Genomic DNA, 22,337 nt, shown 5'->3' on the forward strand with positions numbered 1-22,337 from the left:
TCATGTGAGCCTGACAACAACCCTGTGAGGTAGGTGCTATGCTTATTCCATTTCACAGATGAGAAAATTGAGGCTAAGAGAAATGAAACACTTGCATAGGATTATAGAGCTAGCAAGCGTCTGAGGCAGGCTATGAACCCAGGTCTCCCTAACACCAAACTCAGCATTCTAACCACCCCGTCACAGTGCTTCTAAGAGTCTTACGTGAAATACAATATGAATTTCAAGCTTTCGGAATACTTTTGGTACTTTTGGAATACAATCAGTTTGAAAGTTGGGTGTTGATTATAAGTACTAGGTCTATTTTACGTTTTCTCCCTCTTCCTTCTCCTTCCCCCAAATAATTTCAAATTTTCAAAGTTTTCTAAATAATACTCAATATAACTTTCAAACTCCTGTGGGGCATAATTGTAAACTTGGATGGGAATGGGAGTAATGATGTCTACAACAAAACTTTTCACAAAGCCCTTTAGATAAATAACTCAGATTAAAGTTGTTCAAAATGCTTTGGTTCAGCATAGTTCAACACAATGAAAAGGCAAACCTAAAAGAACTCTGGGTTTAGAGTTTAGATAGATGTTGTGGTTTAGCTCTTCACTAGCTGTATGACCTAGGGAAAGATATCTCATCTTTCTGAGCATCAGTATTCTCTTCTATAAGTGAGGACAGTAATGGTCTTCTTCCATTGTCTCACAACACCGTAGTGAGAACAACTGAGGTCCCAGATGCTAAGTGAGTTGCAACCTCTAGGATGCTCTATCTAAAAAGGAAGGCTATCATAGACCATTTAACTACCCAGATCCTATTTGGAGTTTGCCAAATATTGAGGCAGAGGGCTGGTTGCTCTTTGGGATAGGGGAGCCAGTGTAAGACTATATAAGGTCTACATCCCCCTTACATTGACAAATGGCAAATTCAACCAAAATATCTGAGAAATGAGAATTAACAGTTAGGGGAGGAGGTGAGGCAGGGGTGAGTCAAAGAAAGGAAGAGAAAGAGCCTTCTTCTCTGGGACACTTCAGAATATATTCCTGAAGCAAAGCAGATGGCCTTGGCAGTCCTTGAGTAAAAACTATGGCTATTACAAGTTAACAAAAACACACCCAGTAAATGACTTTCAGAAGCCTGGGCTTTGGGCTGACAGAGGACACCCAGAGGAGGGCTCAATAACACACAATCTGGCTTTACAATGTCTGACTGCAACTTTCCGTGAATATCTGGAAGAACTCTAAGCCTCAACAGGCAGGAGCTGGAGAGAGGGTCAGAATACTGATTCCCAAACATGGCAGATGGCATCACACTCCCCAGGAACTTGGCCTCATTTCAGCTGTTGTCATAGCTTAAGGAGGTCCACACTCCTCTCAGGGGACGTTCAGTGAATAAAGACACATATAAACCAAAATATCGGTGGATAATTAGGAGATTCCAAGTGATTTCAATTGCAGGTCAAATGTGAATTCCTTGTAATCACATATTAGATGTAGAATACATGTCTCTGGCTCCCAATATTTAAGGGTACCCACTGCCTGGGCCACCCTGGCTCCATCCCGGGGAACTGAAGGACTTTGAGTTCAAGCTATGTAAGGATCGTTTGAAAGAACTGATGATGTTTAGCCTGAGGGAGGACACAATAGCTGTTCTCAGCTCTTTTAAGGGCTGTCACATAGAAGAGTGATTTATCTTATTTTGCTTGGTCCCAGAAGGCAGAACTAGAAGTAATGCCTGCAAGTTGCAGAGCAGCAAATCTGGACTTAATCTAAGGACTGGGCAAGGACAACTGGGGTGCAGTGGATGGAGCACTAGACCTGGAATCTGGAAGACCTGAGTTCAAGTCCTGCCTGTGTGACCCTGGACAAGTCAGTTAACTTTTCTCTGCCTTGGTTTCCTAATTTGAAAAATTAGAATAATAATAGTACCTAATCTCCACCGTGGGTTATTGTAAGGATAAAATTTTGAAAAGTGCTTTGTAAATCTCAAAGTGTTATATAAATGTTGGCTATTATTGCTAACTGTCATATACTAGTACTAATACATTAATTCTATACTATTAATTACTATATATTAGCATACTAATTTTATACTAGTAATTACTATATATTAGTATACTAATTATATATTCATAATTAATATATACCAATGTACTATTATATACTAGTATTATTAATATACTAACAGTAATATACTAGTAATATTAATTAATAACCAATAGTCATAATAATAAGGAAAAAATTCTCAACAATTACAGTTTTGCAAAAGTGAAATGGATAGATTCTGGAGATAATGGGTTCCCCCTTGATGGAAGACTTTGAGCAAAGGCTACAGAACTATTTCCCTGATATATTATAGAAGATTCTCTCTTTTGGGAATAGGCGATTGTACTCCCTGGCTGCAGGTCTCTTCAAACTCATATTGTATGATTCTGCTCACCCTGTCCCTGTGCTCCCCACCACCAGTTTTTCAACTCCCTTTAATATTTTGTCTTCTCTCCTTATTTAGATGTAAGCTCCCTGAGATCAAGGACTATCTTTCTTTTGTGTGTATTTATATCTCCAGTACATGACATATAATAAGGGCTTAATTTTGATGCTTTTTGCTTGTTGCCTGCCTACCCTCTCCTGCTCTCAGGGTCAGCCTTTGGCAAAAACAAAAACAAAAAAAAACAAAAACAAAACAAAAACAAAAAAACAACCAAAGTAGTATCATCCATTACTCACTCTGCCCTCTCTTTTAATTTAATTCAGTTCCTCCCAGATTCCCAGGCCCTCCACACTGTGGCATCTAACTAGGACCTGGCACCTCTGTACAGTGAGTAGCAATGGTGACTTTCACCTTCATTTCCCCCCATCAAAATTCACCTGTCCAATTATCAGATTCATGTTCTGAGGCTAGTTAATGTCATAAATTAACTTCAGACTAAGGAATGGGTCAGTAATGCTTTATCTCAAAGGAATAGCTTTCTAATAGCACTCCTGCTAAAGTCATGTAGGCTGGTAAGGTAGATAACCAGAGTCAGGCTAGATAGGACATTACAGGCAACCACCTTCTTTGCCTATGCAGGGTCATTACATGTTTCTTCATTCAAAAAAAAAGCAAAGATCTAGGGTTAAATGGACATTCAAAGTGATTGTTGTCTCTGTCATGATGTATGTAACCCAAACTGCCAACATTCTGCATAGCCTAGAACAGAGAGAAGAATCCAGTGTATTGGGAGTCTGCGATGCTTAGAGTATGACACACAATTCACACTGTGGCTGAGAAGACAGATAGAAAATCCCATGATGGGGACAGGCTGAGGATAGAGACAAGCCCATATACGAGCTTTTGGCTCAGAGTTTCAAACCTCTGTATCTTCTCCTCAGATTTTCATCCTTTTTTATGCCTATTTGTTTGGGTATCTGACTCAACAACTTGCAAATTAGAAACTCTGAAGTTTCACAGGTAAAGTCCACATCTGTCACCGTCTTCAAGGTAGCAGGCAAGCCCCTGGGGCACAGGTTTTTTCCAAGCACATACAGGCATATCTTGGAATTTTACCTCCACTCTGACAAAAGGGACTCCCTTCATTCTCCACACATTAGCAGGATGCCTCAGTATAATACTTGAAGATGACTCCCTTCAGACAAAGACTGCCAGAGTTACCACTACTCGGCAGCCTAAGGGACTGGAGAACCTCAGGCAGGCTGTTCCTTTCCCTATATTTCTTGGACAGATAAGCCATATGTTGCTTCATCCCAGAAATGGTCATCTTTTTTCTATTTGATATGGTTTACAGAAGGCAATCCAGGATATGACAGGATGGTGGTCCCATTGGCCTCCAATCAAACCTACTGACCACTGGGGATCTGTCTAATTCAGCAACATCCCAAATTGCAATGAGGAAGTCTCTTTCCCACTGTGAAGGACTACAAGGATTGGGTCTCTGCATCTTGTGATGTGCAATGTTGACAGTTTGGAGCATAAGAGTGTTGATAAAGATGACTTCCTGGAGCATCTCTCCAATGTGTGCGTTTGACTTTCTTACAATGAATGTATGTCCTGTTTTCACACATAAGCAGAGAAAGGTCACTATATGGCTAAAAAGAGGAAGAAGCACAGTATCATGGAATGAGACATGGCTCAGGAATAAGGATACCTAAGTACTCATTCCAGTGCTGCTAATTAACTGTGTGGCTTTGGGTAAGGCACTTAGACACTGTTAATGCCCTTCATGAGAAGGTCACTGGACTAAATTTAGATGGCTGAAGTTCCCCTAGTTTTAAAGTTCTAAGATACTTATTAAAAGAAACGTTGGTTTTTTTCAGTTTAAGTTAGGGCTAAAGGACTTGAAAGACAACAGTACCTCAGTCAGCCAAGGATATCCAAAACTGGTCCTTGATTTGCCCATAACCTTCATGTGTTAGCCAGATTAAAAAAAATGTTCAAGCAAAAACTGCACATATTGGCAACAAGTAGAAAGGGTGTTAGTTGTGTGACCCTGGCCAAGTCACTTCAATAAATTCAATTAATGGCTATTAAGCTTTCCTAGGCAGGACAGCATAGTACAGCGGATAGAGAGCCAGTCTCAAAGTCACAAAGACTTAGGTTCAAATCCTTAGCTCAGTGACTGGTGTACAGTAGGTATTTAATAAATGTAGTTTATTGGCTGCCTGGCTGCCTCTGACACACACCGACTGAATGATCCTGGCTCTTCTTAGAGCCCTAAACATCTCTCTAAGACTAAAAGTGTTAGTACAGATGACTCCGACCTACATTGGTAGAAGGAATTTCCACACTTGAAGTTCACTGCCACCATTAAACCACAAGTCTGGTCTAAAAAAATTTTTTTCCAGAGTTGGAAAGATAATTCTAAATTTGAAATAAGGGAATCTGGGTTTCAATGCCAACCCAGATAAGGTCAACCTGTTTAACCTCAAGTGAGTCACTTAGCTTCTCTGACGCTTACTTTCCTCATTTATAAAAGGAAGAACTTGAAGTAGATGATCTCTATGTCTCCTTCAGTTAGTTCCAAACCTAGGATCCCGTATATTTTTCTGTGAAAAATATACAAAATAATCAACTGATAGCCCCTACCTTTAAAGTTGGCTCTCCAATTCCGTAGTTCTGCATTTTAACTACAAGGACATACGGAGCTCAAAAAATCATGCAACATTTCCATTAGTTCCCATGTACTGGAGAACTAATGTTTTGCATTGGTCTCGGTGTGCCCTATTTGTAGAAATTAATATCTGCTTTTGACCACAGAAATACTTTTTCAGTGCTTTACGTTGGCCTGGAGGTGACCCTGGGGTCACAAATGCTACACAAGCAAAGTGTCAACTCTGAAGGATCCTACCAAAGAGAATGAGCTTAGAATAGAAAAACTAGTGATGGACTGTAAGTCAGCCAAGTGAGGAGCATTCTAGCTAAAATTCACCAGATGGCTGGCCATTGGGTGCAATCACTTTTCCCCCCTCATTACATAAAAGGCAATTGTGGCATAAAAGAGGTGCAATCGACAGAAAGAGCCCAGGACAGGCTTGCTGTAACCAGTGCAGAGGTGCAACTAAAGAGCTAATTACTAAACCCTGAACAGCTTGCAAGACCATGTCCCAACATCACTAGGGATATGAACCAGGCTTGAATGGGCCAAAATGCTGGCATAAGGCTTTTCCTATTGCCCTTGGAAAATGACAGTCTCCTGTGGACAGAGTCCTCTCAATATAAGAGCAGTATGACAGTGTTCTGAAACTTTTGAAGTTTTCTTAAGACTCTTCTACTGCTAAAAGAATCCTCAACAATGGTTACTCTTTCAATGCTGAGTTTGATGATTCTACTGACAGATCAGTGCTAACTGGAGGACTCCTGCTTGGGAACTAGAGGTTGATCCAATTTCATTTTCACTGGAGCTACAGTGGAAAGCAGGACTCTGAGCACATTGTGGATGGAAAGCAACATGCAGCTGAGCTTCACTTGGTTCATTGGAATACAAAATGTGAGAGTTTCAAGCTTGCTGTGACCAAGGATGGTGGACTGGCTATTGTTGAGATCTTTTTAGAGGTGAGAAGTGCTGAACCAGGACTTCAAAAAGTCATTGATATCCGGAGCAAGATTCAAACAAAGGGTGAAGATTCAGTCTTTGCTGACTTTGACCTGATCTGTCTTCTTGCTGAGTCCTTGGAATTGTATACTTATGCTGGCTCACTGACTGCTCGTCCTCTCTTGGAATGTGTGACCCGGACTGTCTTAGAAGATGTGAGCCATGAACAGACACTAGAATTCTACAGCCTTTACTTCACTTCTGCTGGTGAGAATCCTTCGAAACACATGACGTGCAACTGGTGCCCCATTCAGCCCCTCTGTGGCAGGACAATCAGAAGATCTTTCAGTTGATGTCGGAGGGAAATGAGCCTCTAGCTAAGCACAAATCAGTTTGTACACTGGCAGCATCTCCACTAGCCTCAGTCCTTTTGTATCTGTACCTGATATTCTTTCTCATAAAACATAAAAAAGTTGTAGACCAACTTAAAATGCTATTAATGTGAGTACCCAATTACCTATAAGTGCAGACCCATGTGCAATGCTTGGCAAGGTGATGGCGACCTGGTGCTTTGGTGACAACAATTCTTTTTTTTGTGACAAGGAACCAATGATAAGTACAGCAGAATTGCTCCTTCCTCCCCATGCAGTAGGGCACATGAGTGTCTAGAGCTGTAGCCCTAAAGCTGTTTTTAAAAGATAGCAAAGCAAAAAAGTTGAAGACAAACCTCCAATAAGTGATTAAATTGCATCAACATAGAGTGTAGGAAGACAGAATCAATAATAGTGATTCCAAGAGGTTACATTTAAGATATCGAAATACAATTTTAAAAAAATTCTTATATATTTGTAGCCATGTAATCTTTAAATAGGGATAATGTTTTGTGAATTATGAGTTAAGTATTATCTATGAAAACATTTTAACTAGGGGCAGCTAGGTGGTGCAGTGGATAGAGCACCAGCCCTGAAGTCAGGAGGACCTGAGTTCAAATCTGGCCTCAGACCAAACACTTTACACTTACTAGTTGTGTGACCCTGGGCAAGTCACTTAACCCTAATTGCCTTAAAAAAAAAGAGAACATTTTAATTAGAGTTATAATACAAATTATATTTCTATTCAGAGAACATATACCATAACTTAAAAATACAATATTAATTTTTCTTTGATAGATGTTGGCTAATAAAATAGATAATTATTTTTTTTAAAGTTGCCATCCATATCAGCTGTAAAAGTATCCTTCACCAATGACACGGCCCATCCTCGAATTCTTGAAGAACATGTCATGTGGGAAAGTGAGTCAGGTAAGGGGAGAAGGAAAGTGTCCACTGTTTTGGTTGGGTTTTTAGAGCCTTTGACATTCAATTTTTCAAATGAAATGAGGCCTAGCTGAGTCTTTTGATAAATTGTGAATTCAAGGAGCTTCATCTGTAACCTCAGCTCTCTATTTCCAGATAATCCTAAAAAAGTTATATCATTTGGCAGACCAAGAAAAAAAGGTCTTGAATGAATATTTAAAAACATCAACAACTACTCCCTACCAAAACCCATCATGGACAATGATAGGCTGAACAGGAAGGGGATGATTTGTCATGACTGAGGATCATATTTTATTTACTTCCTTTTACCAGACTAATGGGATTAAAAGCAAAATGTTCCTTCATAAGGGCATTTCACAAAGCTGAGTCATCTTGCTATGTTTAGAAGTCTGTATTTATTTTTAAAAAGAGAGAGAGAGAGAGAAAGATTCTAAAGGTGTAATAAATAATATTTCATTCCAGAACATTCATTTCCAGTTGGCTGACTTGGATTATAACCAGTAACACAATATAATCACCTGCTGTCTATCTGCTGGTGCCCATGGCAGCAGCTGCAGCTCAGGGTAAAGAAGCAATGACTGCATCAGGCCACCATTTCCAAAGGGCTGGACAGTTTTGACAAGTGAATGGGGTATCAATGAGGAACTCAGTGTTCCTCAGCATTTAGTCACAGGAGTGCTCTTCTCTTCTGTTTGTGAATGACCAGCTGGTTTACACCTGGATCCTGATTTAGGCCAAGCCTTTTTCCAGTGTTATTTGGTGACTTCCAATGGACTGTCAGTCCAAGTCTCCTTCTCTCAACCCCTCAAGACACTGGTTGGTCTGGAGCTATTTCAACCCATGGCTCTATTTATTGATAATTTTTTTTATTTCTACCTCTCTGACACAGTCAGTATGTCCTCTTGCATCCCAGAGATAACCTGTCATGGAGAGTTCTACCCTGGAGCTGTGTCTGTTGACAACAAGATATTCTCTTTCTCTCTCCTTATATCCATACGTAGATAACGAATTGATTTATCCAACAGTACATATATTTCGGATAAGCATTGCAGAAGGACAATGAGCCAGGTGCAAAACTGATGAAAAGGAAAAGAGAGGGCTGGAGGTGTCTAGGGGGCACAATGGATAGGTCGCTAGATCTTGGCGGCAGGAAGACCAGTTTAAATCAAGCTTCGGACACCTACTAGCTGTGTGGCTCTGAGCAAATTGCTTAGCCTGTTGCTGCCTCAGTTTCCTTATCTATAAAATGGGAAATAACAGCACCTACTTCCTCAGGTTGCTGCAAGCATAAAATGAGAAAATATTTGTAAAGCTCTCTGCAAACCTTAAAGCATTATGTAAATATTTTCTATTGATATTTTTGAATTTAAAAAAAACGAATAGCATTCTCAGTTTTCCCAAGCTACCCACTGACACAAAAATCCCTGTTTTTTAACACCAGTATTCTCATTCTGATGCTACAAAGCTGTAGATCATGGAAGAGAAAGATCTATAAAAAAGTCAAATTGAGTGTGACCCAAAAGACAATAGAAACACATGTGTAAGATTTAAGTAGGAGGCATACAACCAACGATCACTTGTGTGAAATAAGTGGCATAAAAATCAAATTCAAAAAATGTATGACAGAAAAAGGAGGTGGGTCAGTAATGCAGTGAGAGTAAGGAGTAATAAATGCACAGCCTGAATGCTGTACACATCACTATGGAATGATAAAAAGCTTCTAATAATTTGAGAAGATCCTCTTTGGAAAATGTATGGACAGATATGAAATAGGAGTTCACAAATGGAGGTGTAAGTGGGTGGTGACATGTATGATTGAAGTTTGTATCCATATTGGTGACATCTTGGATTGCTTAAGTATTAATTTATGGATAGAAAACAATTCGGGATCATCTGAACTATGATCATGTCTACCCTGAATCTGAAATGAGTAGATTAAAAAAGTTCCCTTCCCAAATGAAAATTATTTTGTGCCTCTCAGAATCATCAAAACGATGGTCTCAAACCCCAAATCAAATCATGATAAAAACAAGAACTTATCAAGAGGTTTAGAGTTTTCTTTATTATACTTATAAGTCAAATGTAGCATGGCATTTTCCAAATATGCTGGCTGTTGAGTTGATTTTTAATTGTCTTCCATGACTGTGTGTTTGTTTTTGCACTGGAACAGGACTAATATACTCATTCACAGATAGGTAGCCTAATGGGAAAATCTCTACCTATGGGCCATCGACTAAAGACTTCATTCTGTTTCAGACTTAACAGACGCACATTACAACAAGAAATTCACAAGTTAAGGTCCTCTTCATAATTTCTTTTGGACAACTAGATCACCTCATTGGCATCATAAGTGCCTTCAACCAATGATAAAAAAAAACTGGAATTTCACAAAGATTTATATATTTTATTCTTACATTTTGTAGCAAAGTGAGTCAAGATTTTCTTAAATAGCAATTAGACTTATAATCCAAGTGTAAGTTCTTACCTAAGGTAACAAGTAAAAATTTTTCCGTAGACCCAAAATGGGACTGAATATGGTACCAGCACCCAAATGTTAAGCCATATTCTTTTAACACACACTTACAGTAACTGCATTGTCTTCAGGCTAAAACCAGGCTGTCTGACAAATAGCCCGAGACAAAAGATAAAATTTCTGTTCAAAAAAATCTCTGTAACAGAAAGCCCTTTAGAGCATAGTAAATTAATGATCTAGTCTTTAACTTTGACAGGTTTTGGCTAAAATGCATTTGGTGATCTCTCAGGCTGTCTACGGAGGATAAAGCACCACTGGAGTTTCTCTCTGCTAAAACTTTCAAGCCATTTGAACAAGCTGAAGATTAAAAGTATGAGGTGGTTTATCCACCTCTGAATTCTTGCCACATCTGACTAGTTCCACAATTACTGCAGATAAACTTTATGCTCCTTCTCCAACTCAATTACTTAGTCGAATTCTCCATTCCAAGAGGCGTTCCAAGAGGTTATCATGACAGGCCCCCTTGTTCATTTCAATCAACCTCAACCTTCCAAATGTATTCAGCACTATCAATGCCAGCTGCTAGAATGTCATCTGAAGCAGAAAGATAATTACAGAAGGAAATAGGGAACATACCCCCTTCCCACCCTTCATTGCTGTCTATCAAGAAGATGCGTGCCTGTTTGTAGATGGGTGATGTTCCTTGTGTGGCATGTGTTTGAGACCTGGAGGCAGAAAACTCACAATTGTGTGCACATTCCCATTTGTAGTGGTGTTTAAAAAAAAAAAGGAAACAAATGTTCACAGGAAGAGTTCCACCAAATTATATTATGGCATTGGAAATTCTACTACTTACATTGTGCATGACTGGTTGCTATGCAGCCTAAAAGGGGTTAATCAGGGTTCCAAACACGAGATTATTGGGAGATCTTGTTTGTTACAGGAGAAATCCGGGCCACTAGAGGACTTTCTTGAGAGTTTAGATTTGAGTGTCTCTTCTATCTCTTGACTAAGGAGACTTCCCTCTTTCAAAGGTACCTCACTGTCATGGGCCCTTTACAGCCAATCAGTTGACTTACCTTGTTGTTTCTACCTCCATTATATCCTTCACATCCAACCACTTCTTTCCATTTACCCAGCCACTACCCTACTTCATCTTTTGTCTGGATTATTATAACAGCCTTCTAATTTGTCTCTCTGTCTCACATCCCTCCACATGCCACTTATGCTCTCAATAGTGACCAAAATGATTTTCCTAATGTGCAAGTCAAGTCTGATCATGTCACCACCCCGCTGCCCCCAAACTCAAACTCCAGTAGATAACTATAACTTCTAGTATCAAACAAATTCTGCTTGTCTTTTTAATCTTTACCACCTAGCCCCAAAGAAGGTTTCCAGTCTTATTGCATATTACTCCCTTTCACACACATTACTATACAACAAAACTGGCCAACTGGCTAGTCTTCATTCACTACATTTGCATCTCCCTTTACTATGGCTTCCCAGCACTTAGCACAGTACCTGGCACATGGTGGGTGCTTAATAAATGCTTATTGATTGATTGATTTGCGTTGGTTTTAAACTCCCCTTGCATGCCTACTATGTGCCAGGAACAGGGCCAAGCACTTTACAAATATCTCAATTTATCTTCATGGCAATCTTTCAAGACTCAGCTCATTCCCTTCTACAGGAAGAATTTTCTGATCCCATTAGCTGCTTATGCCTTTCCCCCAAAATGATGTTTGTATTCAATAGATACTTTACCTTTCCCTATATATGTACATGTTGTGTTTCCTCTTCTACCTCCCATGGAATATAAGTGATTTGAGGACAGGGACTGTTTGATTTTTTGTCTTTTCATCCCCATTACTAACCCCAATGCCTAGCACATAGTAGAGATTCATGAATACTTGTTGGTTAATTGATTCATGGAACCAGATCCCAGAAGAATCTAAGAAAAACCTTCTAAACTGAGGAATAGATAATCTCCCACCACTGCCTCTTTCCGCTTTTGTATTATAGGTAGAGTGGGCATTAGAAGAAGGGGAAGAGGAAGGAGAATATCTTGGAAAAAAGTTTTTGTGAATTTCTCCAACAGTATGCTGTCTTCTAGGGGTCTAAGAAGCCATGGGCCAGCAAACTGAAGCTAGAGGATGGCTCTGTGTCCATGCTGTCACTTTCGTCTCTCACTCATTCTTTTCTTCTCCCATAAACATCAACAAAACCCTCCTCCACATCTCCATCTGTGAAGAAATTTGCCCTGTTTGGCCTTTGTTCAAAAGCGCTCTCCCTCTCTCTCTCCACAGTCACTTTTTGAGTGTAAAAAACAGGCAAAAATGTGATGCTCTAGAAATAAAATAGTGTCTTTACAGAGATGGCACATTCATTTAGACTTGATGAGAACTAGAAATTTCAGGCTCTCATCTCAGGAACTGCCCCCCCCACCCCACCCCTTGTAGCATAGAAGGTTGCAAGGTTGAAGAGAATGTGAATAATTACATATAAGGTAGGCAGAGGCTGACCCTTGAAATCAAACATTAGTTCTGTTTTGCTACAACCATAAATAAGCTTGCAAACCAAGATCAGGGGTCAAATAAGAGCCAGAACTGGTCTACCCTATGGAGAGTCAGAAGAAAGGAAGCTAATAAGAAAGAATGGAGAAGGTAGAATTAAATCCTTTGTTTGTCCTTGAAATTAATGGGTTAGTAAATCTAATAGGAAGGGCAAAGCCTACTCAAAACAGCAAAGTAAATGAAATGCATACACATATACATGTGTATGTATATATATATAAGTGTATATATATATATCTGTGTGTGTGTGTGTGTGTGTGCACATATACACACACACAGAGTTATCTCTTACAAATTATGAGGGTTAGGGGCACGGTACCCCCATGATCTAGAAATCTACATAAACTTTTTTTGCCCTTCCTTCATGCCAGAGAAGAAGTCTGAATTATTATGGTATTAAAAGATAAATATATTGATATTATACAATACTATACATATACTTTACGTATATCTGAATTTCTAAACTTTTTCAGCCTCATCTACTGGCCTTCGCATGTCATCTGCAGCTTCTGCAAAATTCCCCCAAAATTCCCATTTAATTTCTTATGCCGACCTGTGATATATCGACATGAGGATGGGGAGAGTTGTGACGTGGAAGGGATAACTGTATATATACATATGTATGTGTGTATATGTATCTATATACATACATAGATATACATATATATACTCAATACATATAAAGTTCGTTTTGGGGTCCAACTTCTCTTTTTTTGTATTGCAGCCTTCTCCTTCATTTCCATTCTCATTGGCACCTCCTAAATATCTGAGAGATCCACTCAAACCCTGCAGCTGGGTTGGACCTTCCTAACCTACATATGCCTTGAGCTTACAACACTGATCATCTCCTTATCAAAAAACACTATTTGTTAGTAAGTACCTTCCCTCCAGGCCTTGTTAGATGATTGAAATGATGGTCGAGCATGATGATGTAAAAACAAAGAGTCAAGGGACCACCCTCTAGCTAAATGCTTTTTTTTTAATTTAAATTTTATGTGATTGAAACTGTGTATTTTATCTTTAGTGATCAATCCCCTCTATTCCTGGTTTGGCTAAGAATTTTCACCCTAGCCATAGTTAGGAAAGGTACTGTCTTCTGTTCCCTTCTAGGTGTTGTTGTTTGTTACTATGGTTGTTGTTTTAATATGAACTCTTCTATTTAGGTCATGTAACTGTTTGGAACTTTTTGAGGTCTGCACTTTAAGCTATTAGTTTATTATCTCCTCTCATCTTACAGGTGAGGAACTTGAGACCCAGAAAGGTCAAATGACCTGTCCAATGTCACAAAGTCAGTATCTGTCAGAGGCAGAACTTGAATGGAGGCGTTACCGGCTTAAATGCTGTTACACTGTGACCAGCTATAGGCAGTCCAACAAAAGCAAAACAATCCCCATCCTAATAATAATAATTAATAATAATATCCTAACACTACTACTAATAATATCCTAATAACAATGATGATGATAATAAAAAAAAAACTAGCATCTACATAGTGCCTACTTTGTGCCTGGCACTGCACTGTGTTTTACAAATATTACCTCATTTGATCCTCACAACAACCCTCTTATTATCCCCATTTTATAATTGAGGAAACTGAGGTAAACAGAGGCTAAGTGATTTCCCCAAGGCCACACAGATAATAAATGTCTGAGGTCACATTTGAGCTCAGATCTCCCAGCGCTCTGTCCACCAGCTGCCTCAACTATTGCCTCTCCTGAGAAGAGAATATGTGTAAAGATAAGTAATGACTAGATAATTTGAAGAGAGAGAATAAAGGACAAGGGTTGGCAGCTGGTGGGAATCATAGAAGGTGTCACGAAAGAGCAGGCACCTGAGCTAAACCCTGAAGAAAGAGAAAGATTCTGAAAGGTGAGGGTAAGAAGAGAGTGCATTCCCACCACAGAAGAGGACCCACGCCAGTGAACAGCATATACAGGGGGAATATGGAGGTCAGAGACCAGCCAGTAGTCCAGCCATGTTAGATTACCTATTGTATAAAGCTGAATATGAGAGTCAATGTGTTTTGTAGCTTAAATCAAAAGTATGGTAGGTGCTCTAAGAGATTTTTTTTTCAAAGCTTTTTAAAATCATCTAATGAGCTCTAACTAGCTAGAGATGCAACTAACACAGATGTCTAAACAGATGAGTCAAAACAACACCACAAAACTTCAAAGTATCTTAGATTTAGAGCTAGAAGGGACTTAAGAGGCCATCTCGTCCAACAGGATGAGGAAAATGAGGTGACATGATCATCTGACTTCACAGGGATAGCAAGTGGAAAAACTGAAATTTGAAGTCAGGTCATAGAATCATAGATTTAGAGTTGGAAGGGACCTTCAATTCCATCTAGTCCAACAACAGCAATTTTATAGATGAGGAAACTGAGGTTCCTCCCTTTAGAATGATTTTGCTTTTTTTAAATAACTTATCAAGTTTTCTTTAAACTGATTTTACCTTCTACCACTCTCTGATTTATGAGATGAATTGTCTCATAATGATCCACTCCCCTGCTTCACAAGATTTTACAAATGAGTTTTTATACCAACCTAGTGTTGCCTTTTTCAGCCATTTTCATCCATATTGACAGTAAAATTAAGATATTTGCCTACCTAGAACACTCCGGGCTCTTTTTGGTATCCATTTTGTAGCCATTAATTTACAATGTTTAAAATTCTTATAGTCCATACCAATGTCATAATTGTCACCCATTTCTCATTTTTTAAATTTTCAATTATTTATTTAAATAGTTCAAAGTTAAGGTACTCCAGTTGTATGCCTTACCTTTTTCTCATCATTTTTCTTTTTTTTTTTATTTAACTAATTCTGATCTTAGCTCTTGATGAGTTGATGGTTTGAGAATACATAAACAGCTGATTCAGGGATAACTCCAACATCAATAACAAGTCTTTTGTTATTGTTCAGTCATTTTTCAGTTGTGTCTGCCTCTTCATGACCCTATTTGGGGTTTTCTTGGTAAATAGTGACTAGAGAACAAGGGTAGATTCTGTTCAGAAGTTAATGGATTGTTCTAAAGTGAGGCACTGAGAAAACGTAGGAACAAAATGTCGATCGTTTTTAGGGGATGCTAGCACATTTGTAAGCTATAAGACTGGCATTTTCTCTTTCAGCCTCATGGTTGGGCCCTGTGTAGCATACCTCGAGCTATCAAAGCTCTCCAGGTCTCTAATGGAGACATCATTCCTGCTGTCACCAAGACAAAAGCTGTCCTGGCCAGGGAGTTTCACCAAGCTCCCCAGGGCACACCACTGAAGTTGCTGTTTGACCCTTCTTTGCTCCTTCATTTAGCTTGCCCCTTCCTTTGAGTGGACTTCTACAGCTTGTTTCAGCAATACCCAGGTTCTCCAGGGCTGCCTCTCAAGAACAATGGATAGAGCCCGGAGGGTCTGCTAGCTTCTCCACGCATCCTGTGGATGCTTTTATTTCCCTCTTTTCCACCTCCCAAACAGCTCAGACTTAACTGACAAAGACAACAATGTAAACCACTGCACTGTTGATCAGTTCTGTAATAGTGCCACACCTTGACACACAACAAGAAAGTCAGGGAAAGGCGGCCTTGCTAACATTTAAAAAAAAACAAACAAACACAAAAAACCCACAAACTCAAAATGTTTCAGTTTTGGCTCCAAACCATATTTCTGTCCAGGAGGAACAGGATCTTCCTAATTAAAGTTTCTAAAAAACTTACCTTTTACAAACAGTGCTCTGTAGGAAAAGCACGCCTTGAACTGATGCCTAACAAGGGAAACAAAAAACAACTGACAACACCTGATATTAAAGTTCAATAATTGCCAGCATAATAGGAATTTTTTTTTAATTTACTATGCACGGGACTGTATCTACATAACACAGAATCAGTCAAAAAAAAATGAAAAAAAATCAGTCAAAATGGTTAGTTGGCATCTTTAATATTTCACCACTTCATAGTTTCATCACTGTCACAGATGCAGATAGCAATCCAACACACACACACACACACACACACACACACGGCCCTTGTACCTTCATAGACCAGTTCATGATTTAGTGGTGGTCAACTCTTTGGTAATGAAACTCTCCAAGTATAGTCTGGTTAGAACTTGAATAAGAAACATACAGTCCATTGCTGGCACTCACTCAAAGTATTCTTAGCTTGATAAAACCTGCCAGAGCTTGAGCTCCCCTGCACATTTTGTTGTTCATCCATTTTAGTTGTGTCCAACTCTTCGTGACCCCATTTGTGGTTTTCTTGGCAAAGATACTGAAGTGGTTTGCCCATTTTACAGATGAGGAAACTGAGGCAAATAGGGTTAAGTGTCTTGCTCACAGTCACACAGCTAGTAAGTGTCTGAGGCCAGATTTGAATTCAGCTCTCCCTAACTCTAGGCCAGGTGCTCTATCCACTGCATTACCTAGCTGCCCCTGGACATAGTCCTCTAAGAATCCAAGGTCACTCTCACTCCTGGATTGGGCACTGTTTAACAAAGCTGAAAAAGGATGGTCTCAGTCTCATTGTCCCTCTTCTCTTCCCCTCTGTCTTTCTGTCTCTCTCAGTGTCTCTGTCTCTGTTTTTATTTTTAATCATATTTCTCTATATAGATATGAAAAGCAGCTTCAAAGTAGACTTTGTGTGTATGTGTGAAACCTCTCCAAGATCAAAACAGAAATGTTATATACATTCCAACCTGGAATGACACACAGCAAAGATATTTAACTTACTTTTTCAGATCATTCCTAACATTTAAAATGTAAAAGAGAAATTGATAATGCTAGAGAGATTCATTTCAGTCAATTTTTACTTATGTCTTCCTTAATAATAATAATTAATTAATAACTAGCATTTATATGGCACTAAGGTGTGCAAAGAGAGTGGTGTATATTATTTCATTTGCTTGTTACAACAAACCTGTGAAGTAGATCCTATTTTTCTCCTCATTTTACGGAGGAGGAAAATGAGGCTGAGAGGTTAATTAACTAGCCCAAGGTCACAGGGTTAGAAGTATCTAAGGCAGGATTCAAACTCGAATCTCCCTGTCTCTCAATCCAGCATTCTACCAACACCACCCACCTGCCTCAACAAGGTTTAGAAGACAGCAAATGGGAAAATGGGAGAACAAGGGCGCATTTGAAAATAGCCCCAATGAAAGCAGCGATAACTAGTAGGCAGGCATGGAGACAGAAAAACTGAAAAGCAGACACAGAACTGTGATTTTGATTACAGCAAGCATAATAATGCATATTCATAACTCTGACTTTGATCATCAGGGAAAATTTAAATTATGTTCAGTGTCCTCTGTTTAAGAAGATAAGAGAGTACAGAGCATGTTTTTAAAAGCCTTCCTTTAAAATGCTTAAATAGTTCAGTTGGTACTTACAGAGGTCTCCGGTTCAACAATTTGGAAAATTCATTTATGTGCAACAAACATCTTGTCTTCTGTTAATACCAGATAAACAAGATAATATAATCATAGATCTACAGTGTTAATAGGTTTCTTTTAACTTCCACAGCTTTGGGAAGGGCCAAAAAAACAAGGCATAGAGCTACTCATTTCTCCTGGGTCATTTCAAGTTCATACAAGCAACCAACTCTTGTAGGAATTCATTATCTTCCACCATTATGGGAAGGAAACCATACTGAAGGAAATAATTCCATACTGAGCCCTTGGCCTTAGACACCTAATCTTCCATAGTTAGACTTTCCTTCAAGATAAGCAGACAGAATTTTTGGAATGACTCAGGCCATTTATGGAGCCATTTGTACCAAAGGAAAATGTGGCATGGCTTAGTGGAAAGAACACTGGTTCCACTTAGGCCATGGGGTTGTTGTATGACATTGGAAAAGTCTCTTCCCATCTAGCTAGCTGGTGCAGTGGATAGACGTTGGGCCTAGAGGGAGTTTGAATCTGGCCTCAGACACTAACTAGGTGGCCCTAGGCAAGTCATTTCACCTCTCTGCCTGCCTCACTCTGCTATGAAAAGGAGAAAATAATAGCACCTGGCTTCCAGAGTCATTGAGAGGATCAAATGAGATTTGCAAAGTGGGTAGCATAGTGCCTGGCATCTAGTAGGCACTTAATAAATCATAATTCCCTTTTCTTGTTATTTTCCCCTCTGTGGGCCTCAGTTTCCTCATCTGTAACAGTTGGAGCAGCTAGGTGGCATAATAGTGTACTGGGCCTGGAGACAGGAGGACCTGAGCTTAAATCCAACCTCAGAAATTTACTAGCTGTGTGACTTTGAGCAAGTCACTTAACCCCGTTTGCCTCAGTTTCCTCATCTCTAAAATAAGCTAGAGAAGGAAATGGCAAACCACTCCAGTATCTTTGTCAAGAAAACCCAAAACAGGGTCATGAAAAGTCAGGCATGACTAATCAACAAAACAAAGAACAACAATATTTGAAGGTTAAATTAGATCCTAGGGGCATGATTTAGACCTCTCAGGTCCCCTTGAGAGGGAATTTAGAGGCCCCTTTTAAGTATGAGGAAACTCAAGTTCAACAATTTGTCCAAGGTCACAGAGAGGAAAAATGGCAGATATTTGAGCCTAGGTCCTCTGGATCCAAAGCCAGTGTTCTCTCCATTGTGGTGCACACTAATCATCTATGAGCACACACAAAGCTGTTTTCCAAATGGATTCACTCCAGAAGAATACCTTGTTATCACAGGTTTAAATCATTCCTGGATTCAGGGAGGTAAAAGAATGCCTCAAAGAGTCATCCAATGTGTATAAGATTAAAGTGAGGTGCTAATTAAGCAAAGCAAAGAGCATCATGAAATAAGGGTCTGGTGAAACTTTCCAACACCACTGTACCCAGGAGGCCTCTGTACCTTGTGCATGAAAGAAAGCTTTTTCTCCTTTCCCACTACCACTGTTGAAAATTTCCTTCACCCCCTAAAACTTCCATAAACGTGTAGTAATGACCCCAAACCTCAGCAGCAGAAAGAAATGGATGAAGCCCAGAGCCAGTATGTAAAAACATTTCTTGCCATCGACGGCATAATTACTGAAACATTCTGTATTTAATGATAATCTCACAGAGGATGGAGCTATCTACAGACGTAGCCTCTGTGCATCACACTTGGAAGTCATAAAGAGAGGAAGAGGGGAAAGAGTTCATGCTGCATTCATTAATTCCCAAATGCTCTCTGAGATATTCTATATGTAAGTTCTTAAAACTACCATTCAGACCCATGACCAAGAAATAAGAACATGGCAGTAATGTATGGACCAATGGAGTGATCAATTTATTACGTGGGAAACTATAGGGTTCCATTCTTTAGGTTACACTGACATCTGGTGGCCTCTACTGTTTAAAAAGAAATGCATTTCGATTTAAGAATCCCTGCTTTAAAAAAGCACGTTAAGAATGTGTCAGCTTGTTTATAGGCAATCCCTAAGTAATACAAGGAGATTTAAGGCTCTCCAAGTGGAAGAGAGAGAAAATAGGCCCTATAGATAAATCTTAAAAAGAATATGAAAGAATAGTATAATGAGAATCAGGAGACCTAGGTTCTAGGCCCAAATGTGTGACCTTCCCAGGCCTCTCCTCATCTCATCTAGCCCACTCCCTTCCATCACACTCTATAACACATCATTATCCTTTCCTCATCCTGATTATAAGATCTCTACATTTCCTTCCAGACCTAAAATTCCATGATTTTTTAATAACTTGGAAAAGAAGGAAGTTTAATTATAAAGTATCAATTAGATTTTTCATGGGAATGTCAAGTATGTGTGTGTGTGTGTGTGTGTGTGTGTGTGTGTGTAATTTAGATTAAAGGAGAGATTTTTAAAAGGATGTGAGAAAAAAAAAATGTCTGAACCACCTAAACAATAAGTCACTAGAATGGACTACAGACTGAGGTTAAGGTGCCTCCCCAGAGGTCTCTAGGAATAGGTAACCATCTGTCAAAGACAGTTTCAACTTCTATCTGCCTAAAGGCAGAGGACTGGACCAGATGACTTATCAAGGTTCTTTCTAGCTCCAGAGCTCTGGGAAAATAGGTACCCTTATAGAAAATTCATGCATTTGGAATATTTTCTACAGAATCTGATGCATATTTTGGGAATTGAAGGAAAGAGCAGGGGGAAAAAATGTGTTGATACCACCTGTCAAAAAGCCTGAAAAAAGCTGTTGTCTTTTAAAGTAAATTCCATTTCTTTGCTTTCCAAAGTTTTCTGAAAACTTGGAAATATTTAAAAGGTGGGTATGCAGCTCCTACCCACTCTTATGGATTTATTTAATCTCAGCAAGCAGCACTTAGTTCCTACAGGGCTCAAGGACTTCATTTGCATCATAAAGGAGTCTCTCCTAGATCCCTCTAATTTGCAGAAAATACTTCCCTTTAGTGTCCCAGGGGGTAATCTTAATTCATTTGAGTTTGGGTGGCCTTATGGACCTAGCCCACCACCCCTACCTTTGTTTTTCTCAGGTCCTAAAATCTCCAGTTTCTTAGACAAATGCCCACAACTCACTCTCCCTTTAATCCAAGCCTATGACGACATCGTTTCCAGCAGCAGCCAGGAAGGGACAATGCTGCCCTCTCTCTCTAGCCCTTTACCTTCCATCACACGCTATTAGACAACATTATCCTTTCCTCAGAATCAGGTCAATGCAGAGAGGCCTATCATCATGGCAATGTGTTCATTAAGGGCCTAAACACATAGAAAGGTGAGTTTAGTGGCTGGCTGACCATGAACAAGAGAAATCAGTCATTCAACAGGTATTGACTGTGTGCCACTGATTTGCCTAGATGCAAAGGAAATATAAGGAAGTGGTCCTTTTCCTTATATATTTGTTGTGGAAAGAAAAGGAATAGACCCATAATTATCAGGAAATAAGTGGGCGCTAATTAGCGTGCTAGAGTCCTTCAGAACTATGGGAGTTCAAAGAAGGCAGAAATTAGTAGATGAGCAGCCAAAGAAGATTTCATGGAAGAGCTAAACCTTGAATGATATTCCAGGGCGTTCTAGGCAGTGGTAACCAAATGAGTAAAGGCACGGAAGTGGGAATATGCACTTCCCAAGCAGAGCACAATGAGTATGTGTTACAGAGTAGGAGGAAATGGAGTTAGTTGAGATAGGGTGGGGTCACATTTTGTAGGGTCTTGAAAAACTATGTAGTGGTAAGAGCCTGGCCTTGGGAATCAAAGGAGAGTTGGATTCTCTTACTAGCTATACTAACATTGACACTTGCTGTATGACCATAGCAAATAACAAAGCCTCAATCTATTCTCTCATCTGTAAAATGGGTTTAATAATACCTACAGTATCTACTTGATGGGTTTTCTGTAAGATCTAAATGATATAATTTAGGTAAAAGAACTCTGTAAACCTTAAAGCACTATAGAAGGTGTCCCACATATCTTAGTGCAATTTTAAGCTTTAATAACATCAGAAATATAAATGCTACAATAATTAAGAAACATTTGAAAGGTTAATTATATAAATTCTTACAATATTAATGTGTTTCTTATTAGAACTCAGCATAATAACAATCTTGTTCTATATATCACTCTAGTCAGTTTTCAAACTTTGTAAGAAATTTTCCTCAGCTGTTGCTCAGTAACTGAAAGGGTAGCCTTAAAATCCTCCAAAGAACAAGGTTTTTATACATACACAGTCATTTGGATGTGACCCCAAAAGAAAATATCTAGCTGAGATGGATCAAGTGACTGAGGTGGCCAGGCAAGAGAATCTCCTCTACTGATCCTCTAGTCTAAGCAAGTGTAACACAGAAACTGACAAACACATTGCACAATGATGAATTGCCTTGTCTTTTTAAAAATTAAAAATATATTATTCAAAATTCATAAAACTAAATAAATCAAAATGAAATGGAAGTAATAAAGCATCCAAATGATTTTTATAATTTTGTAATCATTTATACTTCTTAAATTATTTAAACTTAAATGTGTATATATGTTTATGTGTGTGTATGAACATACATACATGTATACAT

General features: G+C 39.1%; 1 protein-coding gene and 1 pseudogene across 1 annotated transcript in view; one reads left to right on the forward strand and one right to left on the reverse strand.

Annotated features, from left to right (window-relative positions):
* PTPRN2 (protein tyrosine phosphatase, receptor type N2) overlaps positions 1 to 22,337 on the reverse strand; it is a 1,506,109-nt gene that overhangs the window by 1,209,864 nt on the left and 273,908 nt on the right. The gene's annotated exons all lie outside the window — the stretch shown is intronic.
* On the forward strand, positions 5,584 to 6,369 carry LOC114027173 (annotated as a pseudogene).

The sequence above is a fragment of the Vombatus ursinus genome, unplaced genomic scaffold (assembly GCF_900497805.2).
Source record: "Vombatus ursinus unplaced genomic scaffold, bare-nosed wombat genome assembly UNPS02014852.1, whole genome shotgun sequence".
Taxonomy (NCBI): Eukaryota; Metazoa; Chordata; class Mammalia; order Diprotodontia; family Vombatidae; genus Vombatus; species Vombatus ursinus.